We start from the raw sequence: 18,627 nt of genomic DNA, 5'->3' as shown, positions 1-18,627 counted from the left end.
TCTAGAGTGATTTGTATTCTCCATATTTGCTCAGAAAAGCTAAAAAGAAAGTGGTAGGAGACTTTATTTCAGTCTTTCTAATGATTCATAATTAACTTTGCAGGAAAACGATATTTTTAACTCCAGATTTGCGTTGCACGTCAAAACTGATCACTTGGTTATTCTAGAACTCTATTATCAAAATTCTACCAAGACAGAGGCTAGTTTTATTCTTGGCTTTTTTGTGTCTGGCTCCAGCGATGGGAAGAGGGGGAGCAGTGACCCCCCTGCAGCAGTCCGAGGCTGGCTGGTGAGCAGGGGTGCGGAGAGGGGCGAGGATCGCTGCTCCGCGGAGGAAGGGGAAGGAGGGGACTTCAGCACCGTATTCTTTTTTGGCGTCTGTAGGAGCATGGGACGTTTTCATTAGTAACAAAATCTACGGGAAGAACATAAAAAAAAATAGCAAACGTAGTCTTATTCCACTACAGCCATCCATGAGTTTTGTTTTTTATTTTGCCTCTTTGCTGCAGAAGATCTGAGGCTCGGAACTGCAGTGGACTTCCATGAGGACAACAAGTGAAAGGTGGATCTCCCTGCTATTTGATTTCCTTGTCCCTGATGTCCCCAAACCTTACCAAGAGTAACACTTAGATAAAATAACCACTGAGGCAGCAAAATGTGTCAGGTTTCTGTGCGGAGGCAAGCAGGTACAGTCAGTTCTCCCTGTAAATGTGCACTCTTAGGTCAGGATGAGTTTAAATCCTGTGCTTAGAGGATGGGAGAGAGATATACTTAATTGATCACGTATTTGATTTATTTAACCCCACTGAAATGAACAGATTTACTCCAGAGGAAGAGAGGATAACATGGGGTTTAATCACACTGTCTCTCACTTCTGCCTGAGCTCACTCCTGATTTTCTTTTTAATACTGAATGCAGATAGTCTGCTAAAACAATAAAAGGATGTGTTATTTAATACAGAGTTGTTAAAAACATTTAAATCCTGTCTGCATCATTGTGCATGTTATTATTATTTTGAATATTACGCAAGTGTATCTCTTGATACAAACAAATGAAATTGCTTTCACGTATATAAAATATAATTATACTCCACAAGGGATAAAGCAGTAAACACCGTGTTTCAATGCTCGATATGCATTGTTTAACATTCAAACTATTGATTAAAGATGCAGATAATCTATTCTGCATCATTTTGTAATAATTGCATTTCTTCCTAGGAATATAGCCCTACCGCCTATGCTCTGTGCTGCTGGCACACCAAGGGATTCGGTAGATTAAAACTAAAAAGACAACTGACAGTGTTTTTAACGTATATTCCCTGAACTGGAGGCAACTCTTTCTCAAGGTTTCTTCAGAAACTAAAGAAGGAGTTTCCTGAACTGCCTTGGGTTTAAAATCTGGACGACCAGAGAGAAAACTGTGTTCTCTCTATCTTTAAAATACATGCTAGGCTTGAGCGCAGGAGTTGTAAACCAATGGGCCTTACTTCAGTATTTAGTGAATTAGCTGAAGAATAACTATAGAGTCACAATGAGCGTAATATTATAAGGACAAATTGCAGCGCTCCCAAAAGGGAAAATTTTTTTTTCCTCCAAGGTGTCAGCAAGATAACAGGTAACTGAGAAGTGATACATAATTTATTTTGGGTTCTAAAATGCTGAAGAGACTACCAAGGAAACTAAGAGTAATCACAGGGAAGGACATAATGGACTTTCATGGACTAGAAACTGATGAGGGAAGGAAACAAAAAATGGAGTAAATGGGTTTAGCAAGTTAAAAATTGGACCGAAGACTTAATTCTATTTTAATACCTAATGGATTTTATTTATGGCATTGGGTGATCTATTGTCATATATACACTCAGGATTCAGATAGATGGGCAGTCAGAAGTCCTTTCTGTCAATCAAAACAAACTGCTCCTCATCTTGTTTTTTTTTTTTTGCAGCTTTTCTCAAATGCCAATAAATGTCATTCCCAGAAAATCTAAATAGCTGTAGATGGGAAAAGTTTTTATTACTTGATAGATGGATAACATTTTCAGGTCTACAGTTTAGGTGTTACAGTCTAAAAACCCCACCTTTATTTATTTGCTTTTATCATTAGAATACTGAATTTGCATTTGGATATAAACCTGTAACAAAAAAAAAAAAAAAAAAAAATCATAGATGTTATGGAGAAAAAAAAAAATTACAGTAGGTCATCCAGTTGATGTTCCTGTCCAAATAGAAAACTTTTCTCAGGAATGCTTTTGTGTATTTTCTGGAGGCAGCTTCTAAGTGACGAGCATTGAGCATTTCTTAGACTTGTTCATAATTGAGCTCTTCAACTTCCCTGGAATGTCAACAATGAAGTATTGTTCTCAGTCTGAACACAAAGATGTGCTTCGTAACACAAGTTTTCTTTCATTTTTAGTCTCTAGGCTGTATGTGTGCCTGTGAATTCATGCATATACATGCATGGAAAGAAACAGTACACGGGTATTAGTTGGCAGAAGGTGTTTCGTGTGTTGAATGCACATTCCAAGGGCTGTCACGTCTTGCGAAAGTTGCAGGACAGCTGTCAGATATATGAAGGGCATTTACAAAAATAGACAAAGATACATTAGGGTGGATAATTTTCAAGAAAAAATATTTTCACTGCATATTAGGAAAAAAAGGCTTCCAACCCAGGGTAGCGAAAGACACAGAAGCGGTTTACAGACCGGGGTTAAAGATGCTGCTTCACTGGAGATTGTCAGAGCTGGAGAAACGTCCCTGAAGGTAGATGCAACAGCAAAGCTAATTTAATTCAGAACAGTGTCTTGAAATTGAAGCTCAATTATGTTAATTGGCGAGACAGTTCAGGATGGGGAATGGTTGGAGTCTCTGCTTTGAGGGTTATCAAAAGAGGCAAGTGTGCTCTTTGGGACAGTAGTACCTGTCTGAATTTCTGTTATCAGTGGACTCAAGAGATTTATGAATTTCAGTTCCTTAATGAGCTTCTCAAAAGCATTTTTAAGCCTCAGAATCCCCTGTCCTTAACCCCTCCCTTGTTTATAGACTTGCATCGTCACGATGACTCTGTTACTGTTACTCAGGACTCATCTAGGTCTTAGAGATCCTGGGTCAATGGAAAGGAATGGTTTAGGCTGGCGTCTTGGCGACTTTATATAGGTGCGATTTTTTTGTATGAAGCTCCCATTGTCATTAGTATGGAAAGGATTCATTCACTCTGTTAAATTCCACAAACATATTGATTTTTGTCCTATGTTTGAAGGTGCTTCTTAGTCTCCTAGATCTTTTTAAGTTTAATATTGGACAGTCTGGACTTCTGTTTGATATTGTGTAAAACTACGTTTCTGTGTATCTGTGAGGGTTCAACAGAGGGTGAATGTGTTCCATCACTGCCGCTCAGGATGTTTCTATTTAATGATGCTAACTCCCTTTTATGTGATTAGGGACTCAGTGCTATCAAAACAGTCATGCAGATTTTATTACAGGTGTACAGAGATGCTGTTTCATTCTGTTCCTTGGATGGATGAATAGTTTTTGACACAAAGCTATGTGAACACCTTTATTCTTCATTATTTTATAAAGAGGCCACCCAGTGAGCTATTTCAGTGGAAGGAAGAAAAAAGTGTTTACATGTACCTAGGGAGGATGATTTGATGTAACAATAATAATAAAAGAATGCTGATGCGATCATAATATCATTTTCATTGCATGCGGGTGGAAACTGAAACTTCTGTTACTGATGAGATACTGATGATGAATAATCAGCTTCGCATCCTAGAGAGGTAAACACAATCTGTGTCTGAATGTATATCAAGGGAAATCCTTCATGTATTTTCATGAGTCTTTGTGCACGCATGATATTCTTGGATTCCTTTTCAGCATGATTCTTTTTCATTCAGCCCGCTCATTTTCATTACAGTGGTCGTGCTGGAGCATGCCTTTCCCGTGCACAGCTCTGGTTTCATCGCGGGCGGGGAGGTGGCCACGGCAGGGGAGCTGGTCATGGAGCATCCTCACGGCAGGGCACTGGAGAAAGCCAGAAGTGATCTCAAAAAAGGAAGGTAGAGGAGCAGAATCAAATGCAAGGGGGAAAATAGCTGCAGAATTTCACAGTGGGGAGAGATACAGCAAAGAGATATTCCAGCAGAGGTCATGGAGAGGCAGTTCTGCCCAGGCTGGCAAGGAATAGATACAGAAATAATGTTTGCAGCTCAATTTTGAATATTAAGAAAGCAACAATGTAGAACTGGGCACTCAACTGCTGCTTTACCTGGAAAAGATTAATGGCTGCAGTGATGCAGATACAGGTTAAGCATCATATCATCCCAATTTTCAACTGAGGCATGTTTCTGCAAAAATGATAGATATTTAATGATGCATGTTTCCATAGGATCTTTTTCAATGCTAATTATTGCACTAAGCATTCGAGAAATAAGACAGTTTATCTCTTTATCTCGCATCCTAATATGTGCCTGAATTTTATCAGTGATGTGCAATAAATGAAAGTATGCCATATTGTAGCGTAATGCAAGAAGGTAGTACGTCTAAATAGGTATTTTAAGAACATGATGAAAACAGTTTGAACGGTAGAAGGCGTTTATAAAGATCAGCTCGCTAGTGACACTTTGCATAACTTTATTTTTCCCTCTCTAAATTTCTTGTACAGCTGTGTGGGCCTTTACCTTGTGTTTACCAAGTGAAGCCCTCTTTTTAATAGAAATCCCTAAATGAGATCTGGTGGGTTTAAAGTTCTGAGGTATCCACTAACCAAGGGTGTAAAAGGTACCATAAAGACAGAAAAAGGCAGACCTGAGAGTATCTTCCCAGTAATGAGTCTACCATTAAATGCTGCTGTCAATATAGAAACTGGATTAAGATATAATGATGTGCAGGTTAACTACGAGAAGTGTCATAGAGACTTACTTTATATTGGAGAATCAGTTCTTCCAAAAGGAATTGTGCATTTTAAACCATAAGTTTCTTTCAGTTCTAGTTTAGGGATTACTAGGTAGAGTTGCACCAGCTTCAGAAAAATACTGGAAAGTAGGTCAGAATCTTTGTCACAAAAATGCTGAAAAACTGCCAAAAAATTTGTATGTTAGTTTAATTTTCTGTTTCATCCTATACCTGATAGTCCTAAGGTGCTTTTTTTTTTTTTTTTTTTTTTCCAGGGCTACCATTATGCAAATAGGCATGCACTTTAGTTCAAATTAATCTGTTTTTCACTGTGGGAAGACTATGGAGTAATAAGAAATAGGCAAACCAAATTCTTGAGTTGTTAGTGGCATGGGCTTCCGCTTGGATTCTGGAATGTCGATTCAAAATGAGAATTTCTGTTTCAAATCAGCTCAGGTTTTCCTAGGTGAATGCAGTGTTTTCTTTTTTAATTACATATTTAAAAATAAAACTTTGTTGACTTACTGCAGCAATATTTGCAGCTAATAATACTGCTGCTGAAGAAATCTCTCGTGCTTTTTATCTAGTTATCACAGTGTTTAGAATGTAATTAAAATGTTAATATTTATGGATTTATTTGTTTGCTTGTAGTTATCTGTTTGCAAAAATGTTGGAATTTGGCCTTTTTGTTCTGATGTTGTTGCATAGCTTAGCCTAGAGATGAAAAAAATTACTTTTATGGGTATCGTAGGCTTCTTTCTAGAATTATGTATTAATAACTTAACCTCACTTTACTGGAAGGCAAGGTTCTAGCACTTAGGTTGCAAAAGGACAATAGTTGAAACAAGCACTAGAATTAAGATGATGTCAAGTGTGTGTTCACGTGGTTAGTTAGTAGCGGATAATTAGTGGTGTATGGGGGCATTTGGAAGATACCAGACAGTAAAAAGTAACTTTATTTCTTTGCCGCATTAATGATTCACCATAGTCAGGATATTTTTCTGGCTAGTGGCCAAATTCTGCAGACCTATAACTCTTAGATGGTACCTTGCATAAACCTAAGCTGATGAAAACAGCTTCACAAGAAAAGCAGATATCAAGCAATTCTTCCCTTTGACATTGAGTTTTCTTTTTTTGCTGGAAAACCACAATATTTTGGTTTCTTTTATTGGAATGTACTGTGATTTCCCAGTAAAATGGAAAAGAAAATTAAACAACGTAATTAAAACATTAACAAGGCCATCTGTAATATGTAGAAGAACTAGAGTTTACCAGTGCAGGATAGCAAAACTCTCAACAAATTCTGTAGCACGGCTTTACCCCCAATGGTGCCTCCTTCAGAAGGCAAGCTGTAGTCCTGTACGAGTTTGTGGTGAACGTTCACCTTCAGGCTGGCTCACAGATGGCATTTGGCTACCTATGCCTAATACAGGTAATTTTTTCCTCTCTATACCGTGAGTACAACATACTCAAGAAAACCATTCTGCCTAGGAAAGTCGCTGTGTTGGACGGCAAAGCAGTTCTTCTGCAGACCACTAAGCAATTGGGGTTGAGTACCCTGCTTTAATCTCTTTTCTGGCTTACTCTATAGGTGTTTGAGTCTGGCATGACTTGTTCCTCTGTATTCTCTAAAATCCATCCCTGATCACGGAGAATATCTAGAAACCTGGAGTACACAGAGATTTTGCATAGTCTCCCACAGCTCCTTAAAGCCAGTCCAGTTCAGCAGCGCTTAGGGGTTTTTTCCTACATACTAGTCAAATGAAAAACATCACACTCACTTAAATCCATTCCGTCTCATTCCTGTAAATCAGAGAACATACCTTTAAATTGCTTTCTGGTATTACTTGAGAAACTAAGTGCCGACAGTGACGCTACATAAGTTACGTGTGTCGTATGTGCCAACAGTGATGCTGCGTATGTGGCTGTTATGAGAAGAAGATGAGTCAGTGGCTGGTGGTGAATTTGGTTTTAATGGTTTTGCAAAAAGAAAAGGATCATTGTTTCGGTGTAGGTAACGTCAGTGTAGGGTATGAACCAAAATCTTCTGACTGGATCTTCTGGTTTGATCCTTCACGTCCACAAATGTCAAAACTGTAAAAGACAAAATGAAATTCATAAAAGCATAAGGTCACCCTAAGCATGTAAGGTTTCTTGTATCTTTAGCCAACAGCAAATTTATGCTTTACACCAAATAATAAATCTTCAACAACTTGCACAAAACTTTTGTGCAGAAACAGTGCCATACAAAAGTCATGCTGAGAAAGTTACATTAAACCTTCGAAACTTTGTCTTTTGTGCAATTGTTTGTTATCAAAATTGTTTTGAAAGGCAGAGGGTTGCGATTCACCTTGCAAAAAGACCTCATTCTCCTCTTAATGATACTAAAGCCTGTGACGGTATTGTAATGTGAGTACAGGATTATGTCGATACAGTATTTTTGCACTCTTATTCTGTCCTCACTTTTGTATTTCTTTCATCAGCTTTTTTTTTTATTATGTTAGAAGATTTCTGTGGGAAACAGTTTGGGATTCTTTTATGGGAAGGGAGAGGGAGAGAGGGAGATGGAGAGCTGCTTTGTTTTGTTTTTATCCTATTTACAGTTCTTAGTACAATTAAACTTTGAGCGGTGAATGGGCACACCATAAGGATATAAATAGTGTTATTGATAACTGCTGTTCTAACAAGGAGCACCAACAATTGCTTCATAACAGAGTGAAGGGAGGACAGAGAATACTTCCTGTAATAACTGCTTTAAAATGTAAGGATAATTGGCTGGAAAACGGCTAAGAAATTAAAAACAACAAAATAAGGAAACATCCAGTTGTTGAGAAATAATAGCCGGTACGCTCGAATGAGGCAATCTGCTGCCTTTTAACAGCTTCTCCTGGAGGTTCACCATCACCAGCTGAAACTCCTACCAGCCACCTGAAAAAAGGAAAATACGGAGCATCTAGACATTTGCCTCCCAGGATGGCTGTGTTACATCGCAGCTCTGCACCGCTGCTGCTGGCGCGGCCCCAGTTCGTTCTTCTGGTAGCAGCTGCCTCCGCGCCGGGCTGGCACCGGCCGACGTCCTCGACGCATCTCCCATGTGCTACCGTAGCGCTGAAGGGTGTTGTAGGATCCCTGAAACAGCCTCTGGAAGATGTTGTCTGGTGCCGAGTTCCCACTGAAATGGCTGAAGTCAAACGCTGCTCAGCTGCATTTAAGAATTACCTTCTTCATTAAATTCCTTTCCTAAATTGGTCCGTAATCTCACCTTAAAAACCTCCTGGTAAAAGCTCGTGGCTGCTATCGGCTATGAAATTATACAATCCGTAGTTTAAATTCATTAAATAGTTATGTGGAAAGGGGAGCAAGCCATCTGTAATAAGCTAAAATTGCTGACACAGTACTCATAATAGGTTCTTTCCCAGAGGTTTTATTGCAGTTACATAAGAAATCATCGACTTATGAAGTTCAAAGAAACTTTCAAAATAGATCTTTTTTTGTTATATTTTTGAGCGATGTAGCGGGAGACCGTGAAGATATTGCTCATAATAATTAGAGCTGTGAAACCTTGGGAAAATATGCCTAGGGACAAGGGAAACTTTTTTATTTACAGAAAGTTTGAAGAATACTTTCAAATGGAGGAATGTATTTAAAATCCAAGTTAAAGTAGCCAACGATTCTGGAAATTACCGCAGTTAGGTGCATGCCTTTTCTTTTAACAATAATTCATAGAGAATAATATGCAGACCTCAGCTACAAAATCGTGATGTTCTTGTGCAATGCAGTCTAGATTTTGGGTTCTCTTTCATCATACAACAGGTACCTCTGGGATGAAACCAGTGGGATTTACAACATGGATAATTCCAGGTTGTAACTAAAGAACATGGAGTGGCACTCTGGAGTAGGAGATGGCTTCCTCAGCCTCCAGCGTGGGCACCGTGTCCCAGTAAATAACACAACTGACAGTTTCTCACATGTTGGAACAACAGAATTATTGTGCTGGCCGAGGCCGTGGAAATGAGATCTGGGAGCAGAAGAGGCCTGGAGGGTTTATTGGAGTTGTTTCAACTTGAGATAGAGGACAACATTTGAAATGAGCTGGGGAAATGAGCTGTTTCATAACTCTTTTACCTTTCTTAGGGAGCTAGCCACTGAAAAAAATACAACTCTGGGGGCTTGACGTACTTTGTTTCATTATTCTTGTTACAACAAACACTTAAATAATGTCTTTTTTTTTTTAGTTCAACTATCTCCCTGACTTCAGGCGTTTGTTGCCTTATGTTCCAGTCTATACTTTCTAACCTCTTGCTCATACATCTATTAATATTCATGCTGGACCAGTGCTACAATTCAATGTGAATAAGTGCACTGAGAAATGATTTCTTTCACGGTCTGCACAGTACACTACAAATGACATCCTGACCTCTAGAGCAGCAGATTCATTAATTTTGGCAGAAAATCACAATTTCTACTTTGAAACTATTGATTTCCCAAGAAAATACTGAAATGCCTTGTCATTACCACCTATTTAGACAACTACAGCAATGGTACATCTAGGTCATTTATACAAGATTAACTAATTGATGCTGGGATTTTTTTGGTAAGAGGAGGGGCCGTGTGAGCACATACGTAATAACCACTGAACATCAGTTAATTTTATTTTTCACCAGCATCCATAAATAAAACTCCTAGCCTAAGGGAAAAAAAAATCCAATTTTCTCTGTTTCAGGAAAAAGCCTGAATAGTCAATGAACCTTGCACCATGCCAACACATATTCAAGATCAGTTAAACAAAATCCAGTAACAGTTGTATTTTTATTTCTTTTTTTTTTTTTTTGAAGTTCAAATCTAGAAATGGAAGCAAGCAACTTCACAGGGAAATCAGGATCCAATAATTGTAAATATAATTTAAACAGCAGTTACAAGAACAGAAGAAGTCAGAGTTTACAAAGAAAGGGAGCTAAAAAGTTCTATAGTCATCTACAATTGTAATATTTTTGAAGATTTAACACAGATACGGTTTTTTTCAGATTCTTAACACACACTCATGTTTAGAAAACTGACAGGATGGAGATTCCTCCAGGCACTTAACTGGTCTGTCCTGTAAAAACTGGCAGGTATTTTTTGTCTGTAGCTTTTGACTCTGCTACGGGATCCGGTACCTACATCTTGACTGTTTAAACTCAGCTCCAGCCCTGCCTTGCTGTTACCATCACCCGTGGGCAGACTCGCCGCAGGAGTGGTCATGCTCCCGCTAGCACAGGGTCCCTTCCATCTCCTTGCTGATATAACTGCCAACTTCATTCCTGTTGAAAATCTAATAACGTGGTACGTGCATCCTTTTTATCATGCTCTTCTTCACTGCCTACCACTGCAGGTTTTTAATCTGGTGTAGACATCGTCACATTTATTTTACAATACACTTTGGCTAGCTGCTGAATGACTTTATCCCTACTGCTTGGTTCCCGCGACACTCGGCAAGCTTAACGTGAATGCAGAGGCATGGCAGGTAAAGACTGTAAACTGCTCCTTCTACAAGCAGTAATGCTCAATATTTAGTATTCCGTAACAATGACTTCGTTACAGTTCTTTTTTATTCATGAAATTATTTCTAGTTCCATTCTGCAATGAAACCATAGGTAACTGGCAACTTAGTTTTAACCAGATCTGTTTTATTTTTTTCCTAACCAATTTTAGTTACTTTTAGTTTTTTCTAGTTCCAGTTACGAAGTTACAATTTTTAATTTTGTGCATTTCTGGTGTTTCTGAAGTTTTGAGTGTGCCATCATTTAACCGTTACGTGATAATGAGTGAAACCTCTGTAAACATGTGCTTGTTGATTTATAATCGTATTTGTATGCAGAGTTCAAGTTTAAAACATGCACAGTTGTAATCAGTATCACAACAATATCTTTTCAATATTTTCTGTCAGTCAGTATCAAGTACTAGCATGATTATTCTGTAGATTAAAAATTCTTGGCATAAACTTTGGGACATGCTGAGTTTCTGGAGAAGATAATCTGTTTGTTGTTAGCTCTAGGCCTGCATTATGCTTAATTTTAAAAAAGACAAGAGGACCACTGACTTCAGTGGGATTCTTCGTAGTGCTTGACATTTGAAGGGGTGAAAAAGTCTTTGAATAATTGGAATTGCAGTTAGCAATAATGTCCGTGTCCTGTCACTCTTTTTGACGAGCAAAGATTTGAAGGACAGTTTTCTTATCTGTGACTCCAATGTTTACAAAGCAACTGCCATTTATTCTTTCCAGTGTCTCTCCATACCAACCTCTGACGTTTTCTAAGACCGGGAAAGCTCTTTATATTCTGCCTGTCCTGACTCCACAGTGAGACTGTTCACGTATATGAAATAACCATGGGTTTGGGTATCTTTCTCAGCACTCTTATACCAGTTGTACAAAACTTCCCTCCTCTACAGCTCAGAGCTGTAAAACCAGAATGGCCGTGGTGGGGATGCACAGGATTTTGAAGAGCCAAAAAAATGGCTGACTCTATCTACATTAAGGCATTAATGTAGATAGAGTCAGGCATTAATGTAGATACATTAAGTGTAGTAATTTTAATCCTTTCCACAAGAATTCACGAGGTATATAAAGATAACTTAAAGATAGCTTTCCAAGATTATTACAGTCCTGTGAAGTGGATGCGAAGATTCAGGAGGTCTGACTTCTGGGGAGTGTTGTACACAGCCGGTGCCAGGTGACGTGATGTGAAACACCCTCTTGAGCTGAATGCAAAAGGTCTTCAAAATCCATCGTCACAAAGAGGATCTGTAGTGATACTTTCTTGAAGAGTCACGTTAAAGAAAACCGCACCACACGCTAATGTATTTCTTTTAGCTACATGTTTTTCAGAAGAGATATTTTAGGAATACTGAAACTATTAAAATCTACTTTAGGTACCTGTGCTAAATACGTTTAACTAGCTCTACTTGTTCAATTTCTTTTCATTTATGACAGAAGATGGGGAGGAAAAAAGGGAAAGGATCTGCTAATTCTGTAACACATCTTGTTGAAAAAAAAAAAAAAGAACTTTTTTCATAGACATTTTCTTATTAGAGAAAAATTGTTGTCAGCTGCAGTATTTTGAAAAAGGTTTGGCAAAAGACTCGAGAAGAACTATCCAAAGATTAGGTATACTTTCTGTATAAATTGAGATGGTATAGATGGAAGGCTCCATCTATAAATTTGTCAGCAGCCTGTATCCCATCATTCTCTGGGTCATAGACTTATATTAACATAGTAACTCACTAAAGACAGGCCATTTTGTTTTGCACAGCATATTGTTATGTTGAAGCATAGCTGTATTTGCAAACGGAGCAAATCCCAAATTTTGGAGATCCTCGTGGAAGAGCAGGCAGCCCTTGGGCAGCATGTGGCCGAAGCTGGCTGGTCGGTGGTAAGGACAGCTTCTGGGGAGCTGGTCACACAAATTGCTGTGTGAACTCTGCCGGCATCAAGGACACCGAAATACCTCCATGTAATAGAGTTCAGTAAACCCCAACAAAATGGCTTTATCATAATTTTTCTTATCTACTTTCTAGTCTTGACAGAAAAGAGAATTAGATTGCTAGATCCTAAGGTATTATAAAATAGAGATGTCACTGGATTAGGGCTGCATGATGTAGTCTTTGTGCAAGCATGCAGTTAGAGTATTAATGTAAAATACAGCTCAGGCCATTAGTTAAATTTCATTGAAATACAGTGTATTTATGCTAAAAAAATGTGAATTGAAATGTGAACGTGTGCATAGAAAGACTGTTAGGGTGATAGGGAGAACAAAGAACCTAATTTATGGTTTGCTTAGCCTACCCAAATGAAAGGTGAAAAGGGATAAGACTTTTTTTCTGCAAATACCTCAAGGGGTTAAGAGCTGGGAGAAAATAATTTACGATGCTGCTGCTGGCACAATAACCAAGGGGTCACAAATAAAGGGAGACTGGAAGGAAGATTAATTTTAATTGCCCAAGGAGAGAGGTTTCAGATCTGTCTCCCAGTGATTGTGGTATTGTAAAGGTCTCAACGTTTTAAATGATATGTTTAGCAAGCTTATGAAAGCGGTTATACTCTGTAACTGCAAAGTCGATGTGGGGTTGCAGGTGCTGATACGCAGTAGGCAGAAGGGAGAGGTTGCACCATTCAGCCGGGTGTGGAGTTTTATTTGGTACCCTAACAGCAGAAACAGCAAGGTGATGTAGTGCTCGTAGAAAGCCCCAGCTTCTCCTGTAATGACTTTACAGCAGACCGAGAAGGAAATTTGTCTGGAAGAGCCACCCCAGGGAGCCGGGCAGTGGTTAGAGCAAGCCCACGTGGCCCTGGTGGGACCGCTGGCCCGTGGGCTCTTCTCACTAGTCCTGGCCTCTGGAGGGATGAAAAGATTTGAGGTTCGCTCTGTTGAGCAGGAAAAAGTCTTGGCTTGCCAAAGAGGCTTTGTGTTCAGAGGTGGGGGCAGGAGGAGATAGATCCTGGGGGTGAAGAACAGCAGCCCTGATGGATTTATGGCTCAGATAAGGAGAGGGAAGCTTTTCTTTGAGAGAGAGATGGATGCAGATAGCCTTACGCATCTGTGTGGCATGCCACTTGTGGTGGCACCCAGGTTGTCCACAGGGCTCATATTTTGTGGCTAGCTGACTAACTCCAGCTTCGAGCCCAGCCTTGTTCATACAGGTTCCGTTTCTGGATGAACCAGTTGGGTGATCTACCGCTATTCCTGTATGGTTCAGCTCCCTGCTGCAGGTAAGAGCTGTCTCAGCACTGCAGAGTAACATCTTGGTCTTACATCAGTCTGGAAAAAAGCTACAGCCTTGTCCAGTTAGTAAGGAAGGGAGAAGCTCTCTAGAACTCTGCTATCACCCAAATGGTTGACGCTTCTGACAACGCTCCATCCGTGGCGTTTCTTTCCTCGCAGAAACATGCCTTTCGCAGTTCAGAGGACTTGCGGTGGTTATCCTTGAGGTTTTGGTACTGAGTGAGAGCCACCAAGTTTCTGGTGGGGCTGTAGCAACAGCCTGCACATAGCTGAAGAGGCTGTGATTAGCAAACGTCACTGCGACCTCTGCTCTGTTTGTAAGTAGCTTCTTGGAGCATCATCCAGATGGGTTGGGGGCTCCTGAGATCCTGCCCAGTATGCTCTTTTGTCTGCTGAATATAGTCCTACAGCAGTTGAGATCAGTGGTGAAGCCTGAAGCATCAAAGTGAAATTGTAGTATCACACTCAAGAATGGCTCTGTAAAAATGAAAATAGTGTCACAGCATTCTGTATTCCATTTTTCCACTTCAAATGCAACCACTTTATAGATTAAAAGAGTTATTTCACTAAAACCAGCCCTACTAACTCAGGCTTAGATCTTTAGCTCACACTTGGATCTGAAAGTCAAAGTTTTCTTTCTGGTGCCCTGTCATCAGTAATAAATGTTCTGCAGCCCCTAACTTGCACCTTTCTTGGCCTCATTGCCTTCAGTGGGTTGATCAGATGTAATTAATTCACTCTGGAGTTGTTTAATGATGCATAAGAAGGAATGGATTCGAGCTCAATCTCGTAACTGCTTTGCCTCTGAAATCTAACAGGATTAAAGCGCCATTAAAAAAAAATCCAAGTAGTTCAGTGAGCAGTGAAGCTAATGAAGCCAGGATTCCTATGGATTTGTGTCTCTTGGTTGATTGACTATTTAACTGATTTATGTGAAGATTATGTTATCTCTCCGTATACCTATAATCCGTTTCTGCTGAATATTTTGGCAGTTACGTGCTGGTTGCTGCAGAAATTCCCCAGTAGGATCAATAGTTATTAGGACAAAATTGTTCAAAACCTAGTTTCTCTTTTACCTAACCCACTAGTTTTACAAAATTGGAACAATTTAATTTTTTTCTTTGCATCTTTTGCTCCAACATTTTGTTGGGAAGAGGCATGGAGACGTAGTCGTGAGCTTGATAAATTATGATACTATAAAATAAAATAAAAAAATAAAAAGGGACCCAAAAAGTAAAACGAAGAGCATGCCCTTCAATATAATTTTCAGGAGTGTGAGAATAAGAAGAAACAATCCAGAGACGTCTCACAGAGCATTCTTGAAAACTGCCAAAAGGATAGCAGTATTAGGAAGAAAATGCTTATGACTAAGACAAAGAAAATTGTTGGAAGTCAGATCAAGGATTTGGGCTAGAGAAACACACGTTTATTTTTATAAAACCTGATCCTTTACAAACCTTTGGAAAATAGTTGTGCTTAAATGGAAGAGTACGACTTGAAGTCACATTTCTCATGAACAGAGGAGAAGTATAGGCGCTCTCTTTTTGCTCTGAGCTACCCACACTACAAAATCTGTAGGAAGATAGTTACTGGACCTTATTCAGCTGTCAGATTTGGTTCAAGTTGGCCCATGAGCTCCAAAGCCATGAGCAGAATACTTAACGCAAGTTCTGTTCATCGAGGGCAGGAGGCTAAATCCAATCCCCCAAAAAAACTTTGTAAATACTTACTTTTACTGTGCCCTTGGTCACACTCTCTAGACTTCGTTCATGATCTAGTCCGTGCCTACCTGTCACTGCCGTGGTGTTTGAGGGAGTGACATCTTGATCTCCAGTTTGGTAATTCTTTTAAGTAACTGTTAATTTCTTCAACGGAGGGATTTTTAGTAAGGGCTGATTTTGATTAATTTTTCATATGGACGTATTCAGTCAGCTAATGGTGTTTGAAGTTTGTGGAATAACGTATAGGTCAAAAAGGAATTTCACCAAAATCTGCAAGTCCTAGAAAATACAGTAGTATTCCTGGCTGAACAGTTACCCAGGATGAAAAAAACCTCTATTAAATCTTTGTGGGTTTGCCAGTTGTAAAAGTAATGCACGTGTAATTCAGGAATATAACAAATCGTATTTTAAATGTCATGCCACTTACTGCTCACTAAGTTTTAGGAAACTTAAGCTACAGTAGTTCAGAAATTTTCAAAGCATTATAATTTATGAAAACCAAGAAACAGGGAAGTCAGGAAAAAGTCCAGTACCTGGGAATGAAATTAATCTACCTAATTTCACACAGACAAGAAAAGGAGTAGCATTCATGTGTGTGTTCATTACAGCTTTTCTACAAATTCTGTATTATTATTTTTTTCTGTGTTAAAAAGTTCTCGGTTTTTTCTGATCTTCTTTTGTAATTCTAGAACTAGTCTTAAGCAACACTTTTCATATCTAAGAATCCCAGTCCCTGCATATTCCATAACTCACTAAAAGAACCTCTCCAAGTGTAACCATAACTATAAAATTAATCATACCAGAATAATATACTTTATCGTGTGTGGCATGGATACTGCTGCTGCATTGCAGTAACAGCAATACATGCATTCAAACTATGTACATCTGATGTAATTTGGGGAATATTATTTTTGCAATCATAGCTGAGATTAGAACAGACAACGCGTCTTAAGTTCAAAGTCATTTGTCCATTTTGCTGCTTCTGGTTCTTCACTACCGGAGAAGTTTAGATTGCATTAATGTGCTTTTTGTTCAGCTAGAGGAAAATTCATTACAAAAGAATTCAATAAAAATGGGTAATTTTAATCAACTTGATATATTTCTCTTAGGCTACTATATTATGAATCAATAGTAGTAAATCCATAGTTCAGACTATAACTTGCAAGCCACTGCATAAGGCTCCAATGACTTCTCTGTCTCAGGGTCTCGAAGAAAAATGCAGAGAAAGAGTAATGAAAGTTTAATGTCTGAAATCCTTCCAATGAAAATATATTTTCTGTTTCTTTTTCAAAATCTGTGATTAATACAGGAATGCTGTATAGAATTTTTTACTTTAAACATTCCATGTAATTCATTTACTTATTCCTCCCTGATCATTTTTCTGCCCCTCACTTGAATGACCCTTCCATCATGCAGATTTCTGTGAATCAAATGCAGTGGCAGAATTTGTGGACTGGAGGTGGAAGGTGAGGTGGTTGTGTAAGGTGGTTGCATCATGATGAATTCATATCCTTGAAGTCCCCTGCTTTTGGGAAGCTCAGAAGAGCGATAGGTCTCCCTGCCAGGCAGAGGAGGAATTGAAGGCATCTTTCAAGGTAAATGTAAATACGTAAAATGAAACGTTTTGGTTTATCTACGAGACGATTTCTGAGAGAACAAGCTGAGTATAGTTCTTTGGTTGATGTAAAGGATGAAACCTAAGGTGAAACTGGGAGAACAGAACTTGACTAAAATACATCTCTTACAGAGAATTTCCCTAATTAAATTGAGAAGTTGGCACATTTGTCAGTCTTAAACATTCAAAAGAGAATAATTTATGAGTCATGGCAATCCCTGTTTAATGGTACAAGTTTCAGATAAAGCATTTCCTAGACTTTGTGAGATCAGATCTCGAGAACTAGGACCTGGAACTCTTAAAAACAAGTAACACAAAGCTATTTTAAGGTTGGCAGCTTTTAATGATGATGGTCAGGACAGTACAAGACAGATGATTTACGTTCCATTTGTGTGTCTGTCCAGGAAGTACTAAATGAGTTGGATTTGTTGCTTATTGCTCATGTCTCTTCCTGTGTGAGTTAATACAAGTAATAGTAATGTTCCCAGCTATCCTGAAAATATAGGAGAGCCAGATTTTCTATGCTTTCCATACAAATCATCAAAGTTAATTGTGTAAAGTGGAACATCCCCTGGTTTAACCCACATTCTGAGTTTATTTAAAACAGAGAAAACACGTGCACTTGTGAGATGTGAGGTAGTTTAGGATTTTTTTACTCAATTTTTTGAATTGAATGCCAAAAGAATCAGTCTACATTTTGGTTTTGGAATAAACTCCAAAACGATTTCTAGACAATAGTAGAAATTTGCTTTTTTTCCTAATTAATGAGTACTAGAGGCAGAAGCTACTGCTGATAATTAAAAAAATAGACAAAGAAACATGTGGGGGGGGGGGGGGGGGGGAGGGCAAAATAAATTAAATTGGATCAATTAGAAGATTGCAGCCACCCTGATTTTTGGTGGTTTTTGCTTAACTGTTCAGTCAGCTGTGAGAGGAGATCCTCTCCAATGTTGAGACAAGACACTTGTTTTTCAATAGCCAGCTAATATTTATCATTGAGATAAAATTTTTTCTTCTTGTAAGGGGAAAAAATCTTAACAGATTCAAAGATCTATCTCCCTTTAAATCTATAAAAAATTGAAAACTTTAGCCTCTCTTCTTCACTACGTATGAAAAATATATAGTCCTGGACATGAAGCTTGAGAAATTTTGTGTGACTCAATACAAGTAGTCACATTGCAGAAACAGAAATATTGCTTGGCAGCTAACAGAAAATGAAATGGTTTTGGTCGTTTTTAGTGTGTCTGAATATTGTCAAAATCTCGCTTGTAGTATTAAATACGATATAGAGCAGCAGGACCATGTTTCTCCGTGTTCGGAAGAGTAGCTAGTATGGGTGAGTGTAAGGCAGATTTCTTTGGGTTACCCCTGAAATGATTTTCATTGCAGGCAGGGTGGTCCCGTACCAAAGAATCAGATAACGCCACAGTCGCAACGTTCATCTAGTCCTTTAATAAAGCCTCACTGGCTGAGATGAATTAAGACAGGCAGTATTGTTTTCAGCCTAGTAAATCGTTTGTGGACAAAAATGTTGAGATCACAGTTTATCAGCAGAATTAGGTAATAACAAAAGTACATACTGGTAAGTTTATCAAACTCCCAGTAAGGGGAAGGAGCAGTGGTTTGATAGGTGGGTGGCAATA

This window comes from Accipiter gentilis, chromosome 6 (assembly GCF_929443795.1).
Source record: "Accipiter gentilis chromosome 6, bAccGen1.1, whole genome shotgun sequence".
In the NCBI taxonomy this organism is placed as follows: Eukaryota; Metazoa; Chordata; class Aves; order Accipitriformes; family Accipitridae; genus Astur; species Astur gentilis.
The sequence above is the reverse complement of the archived record's forward strand: the minus strand, read 5'-3'. Positions refer to the sequence as shown.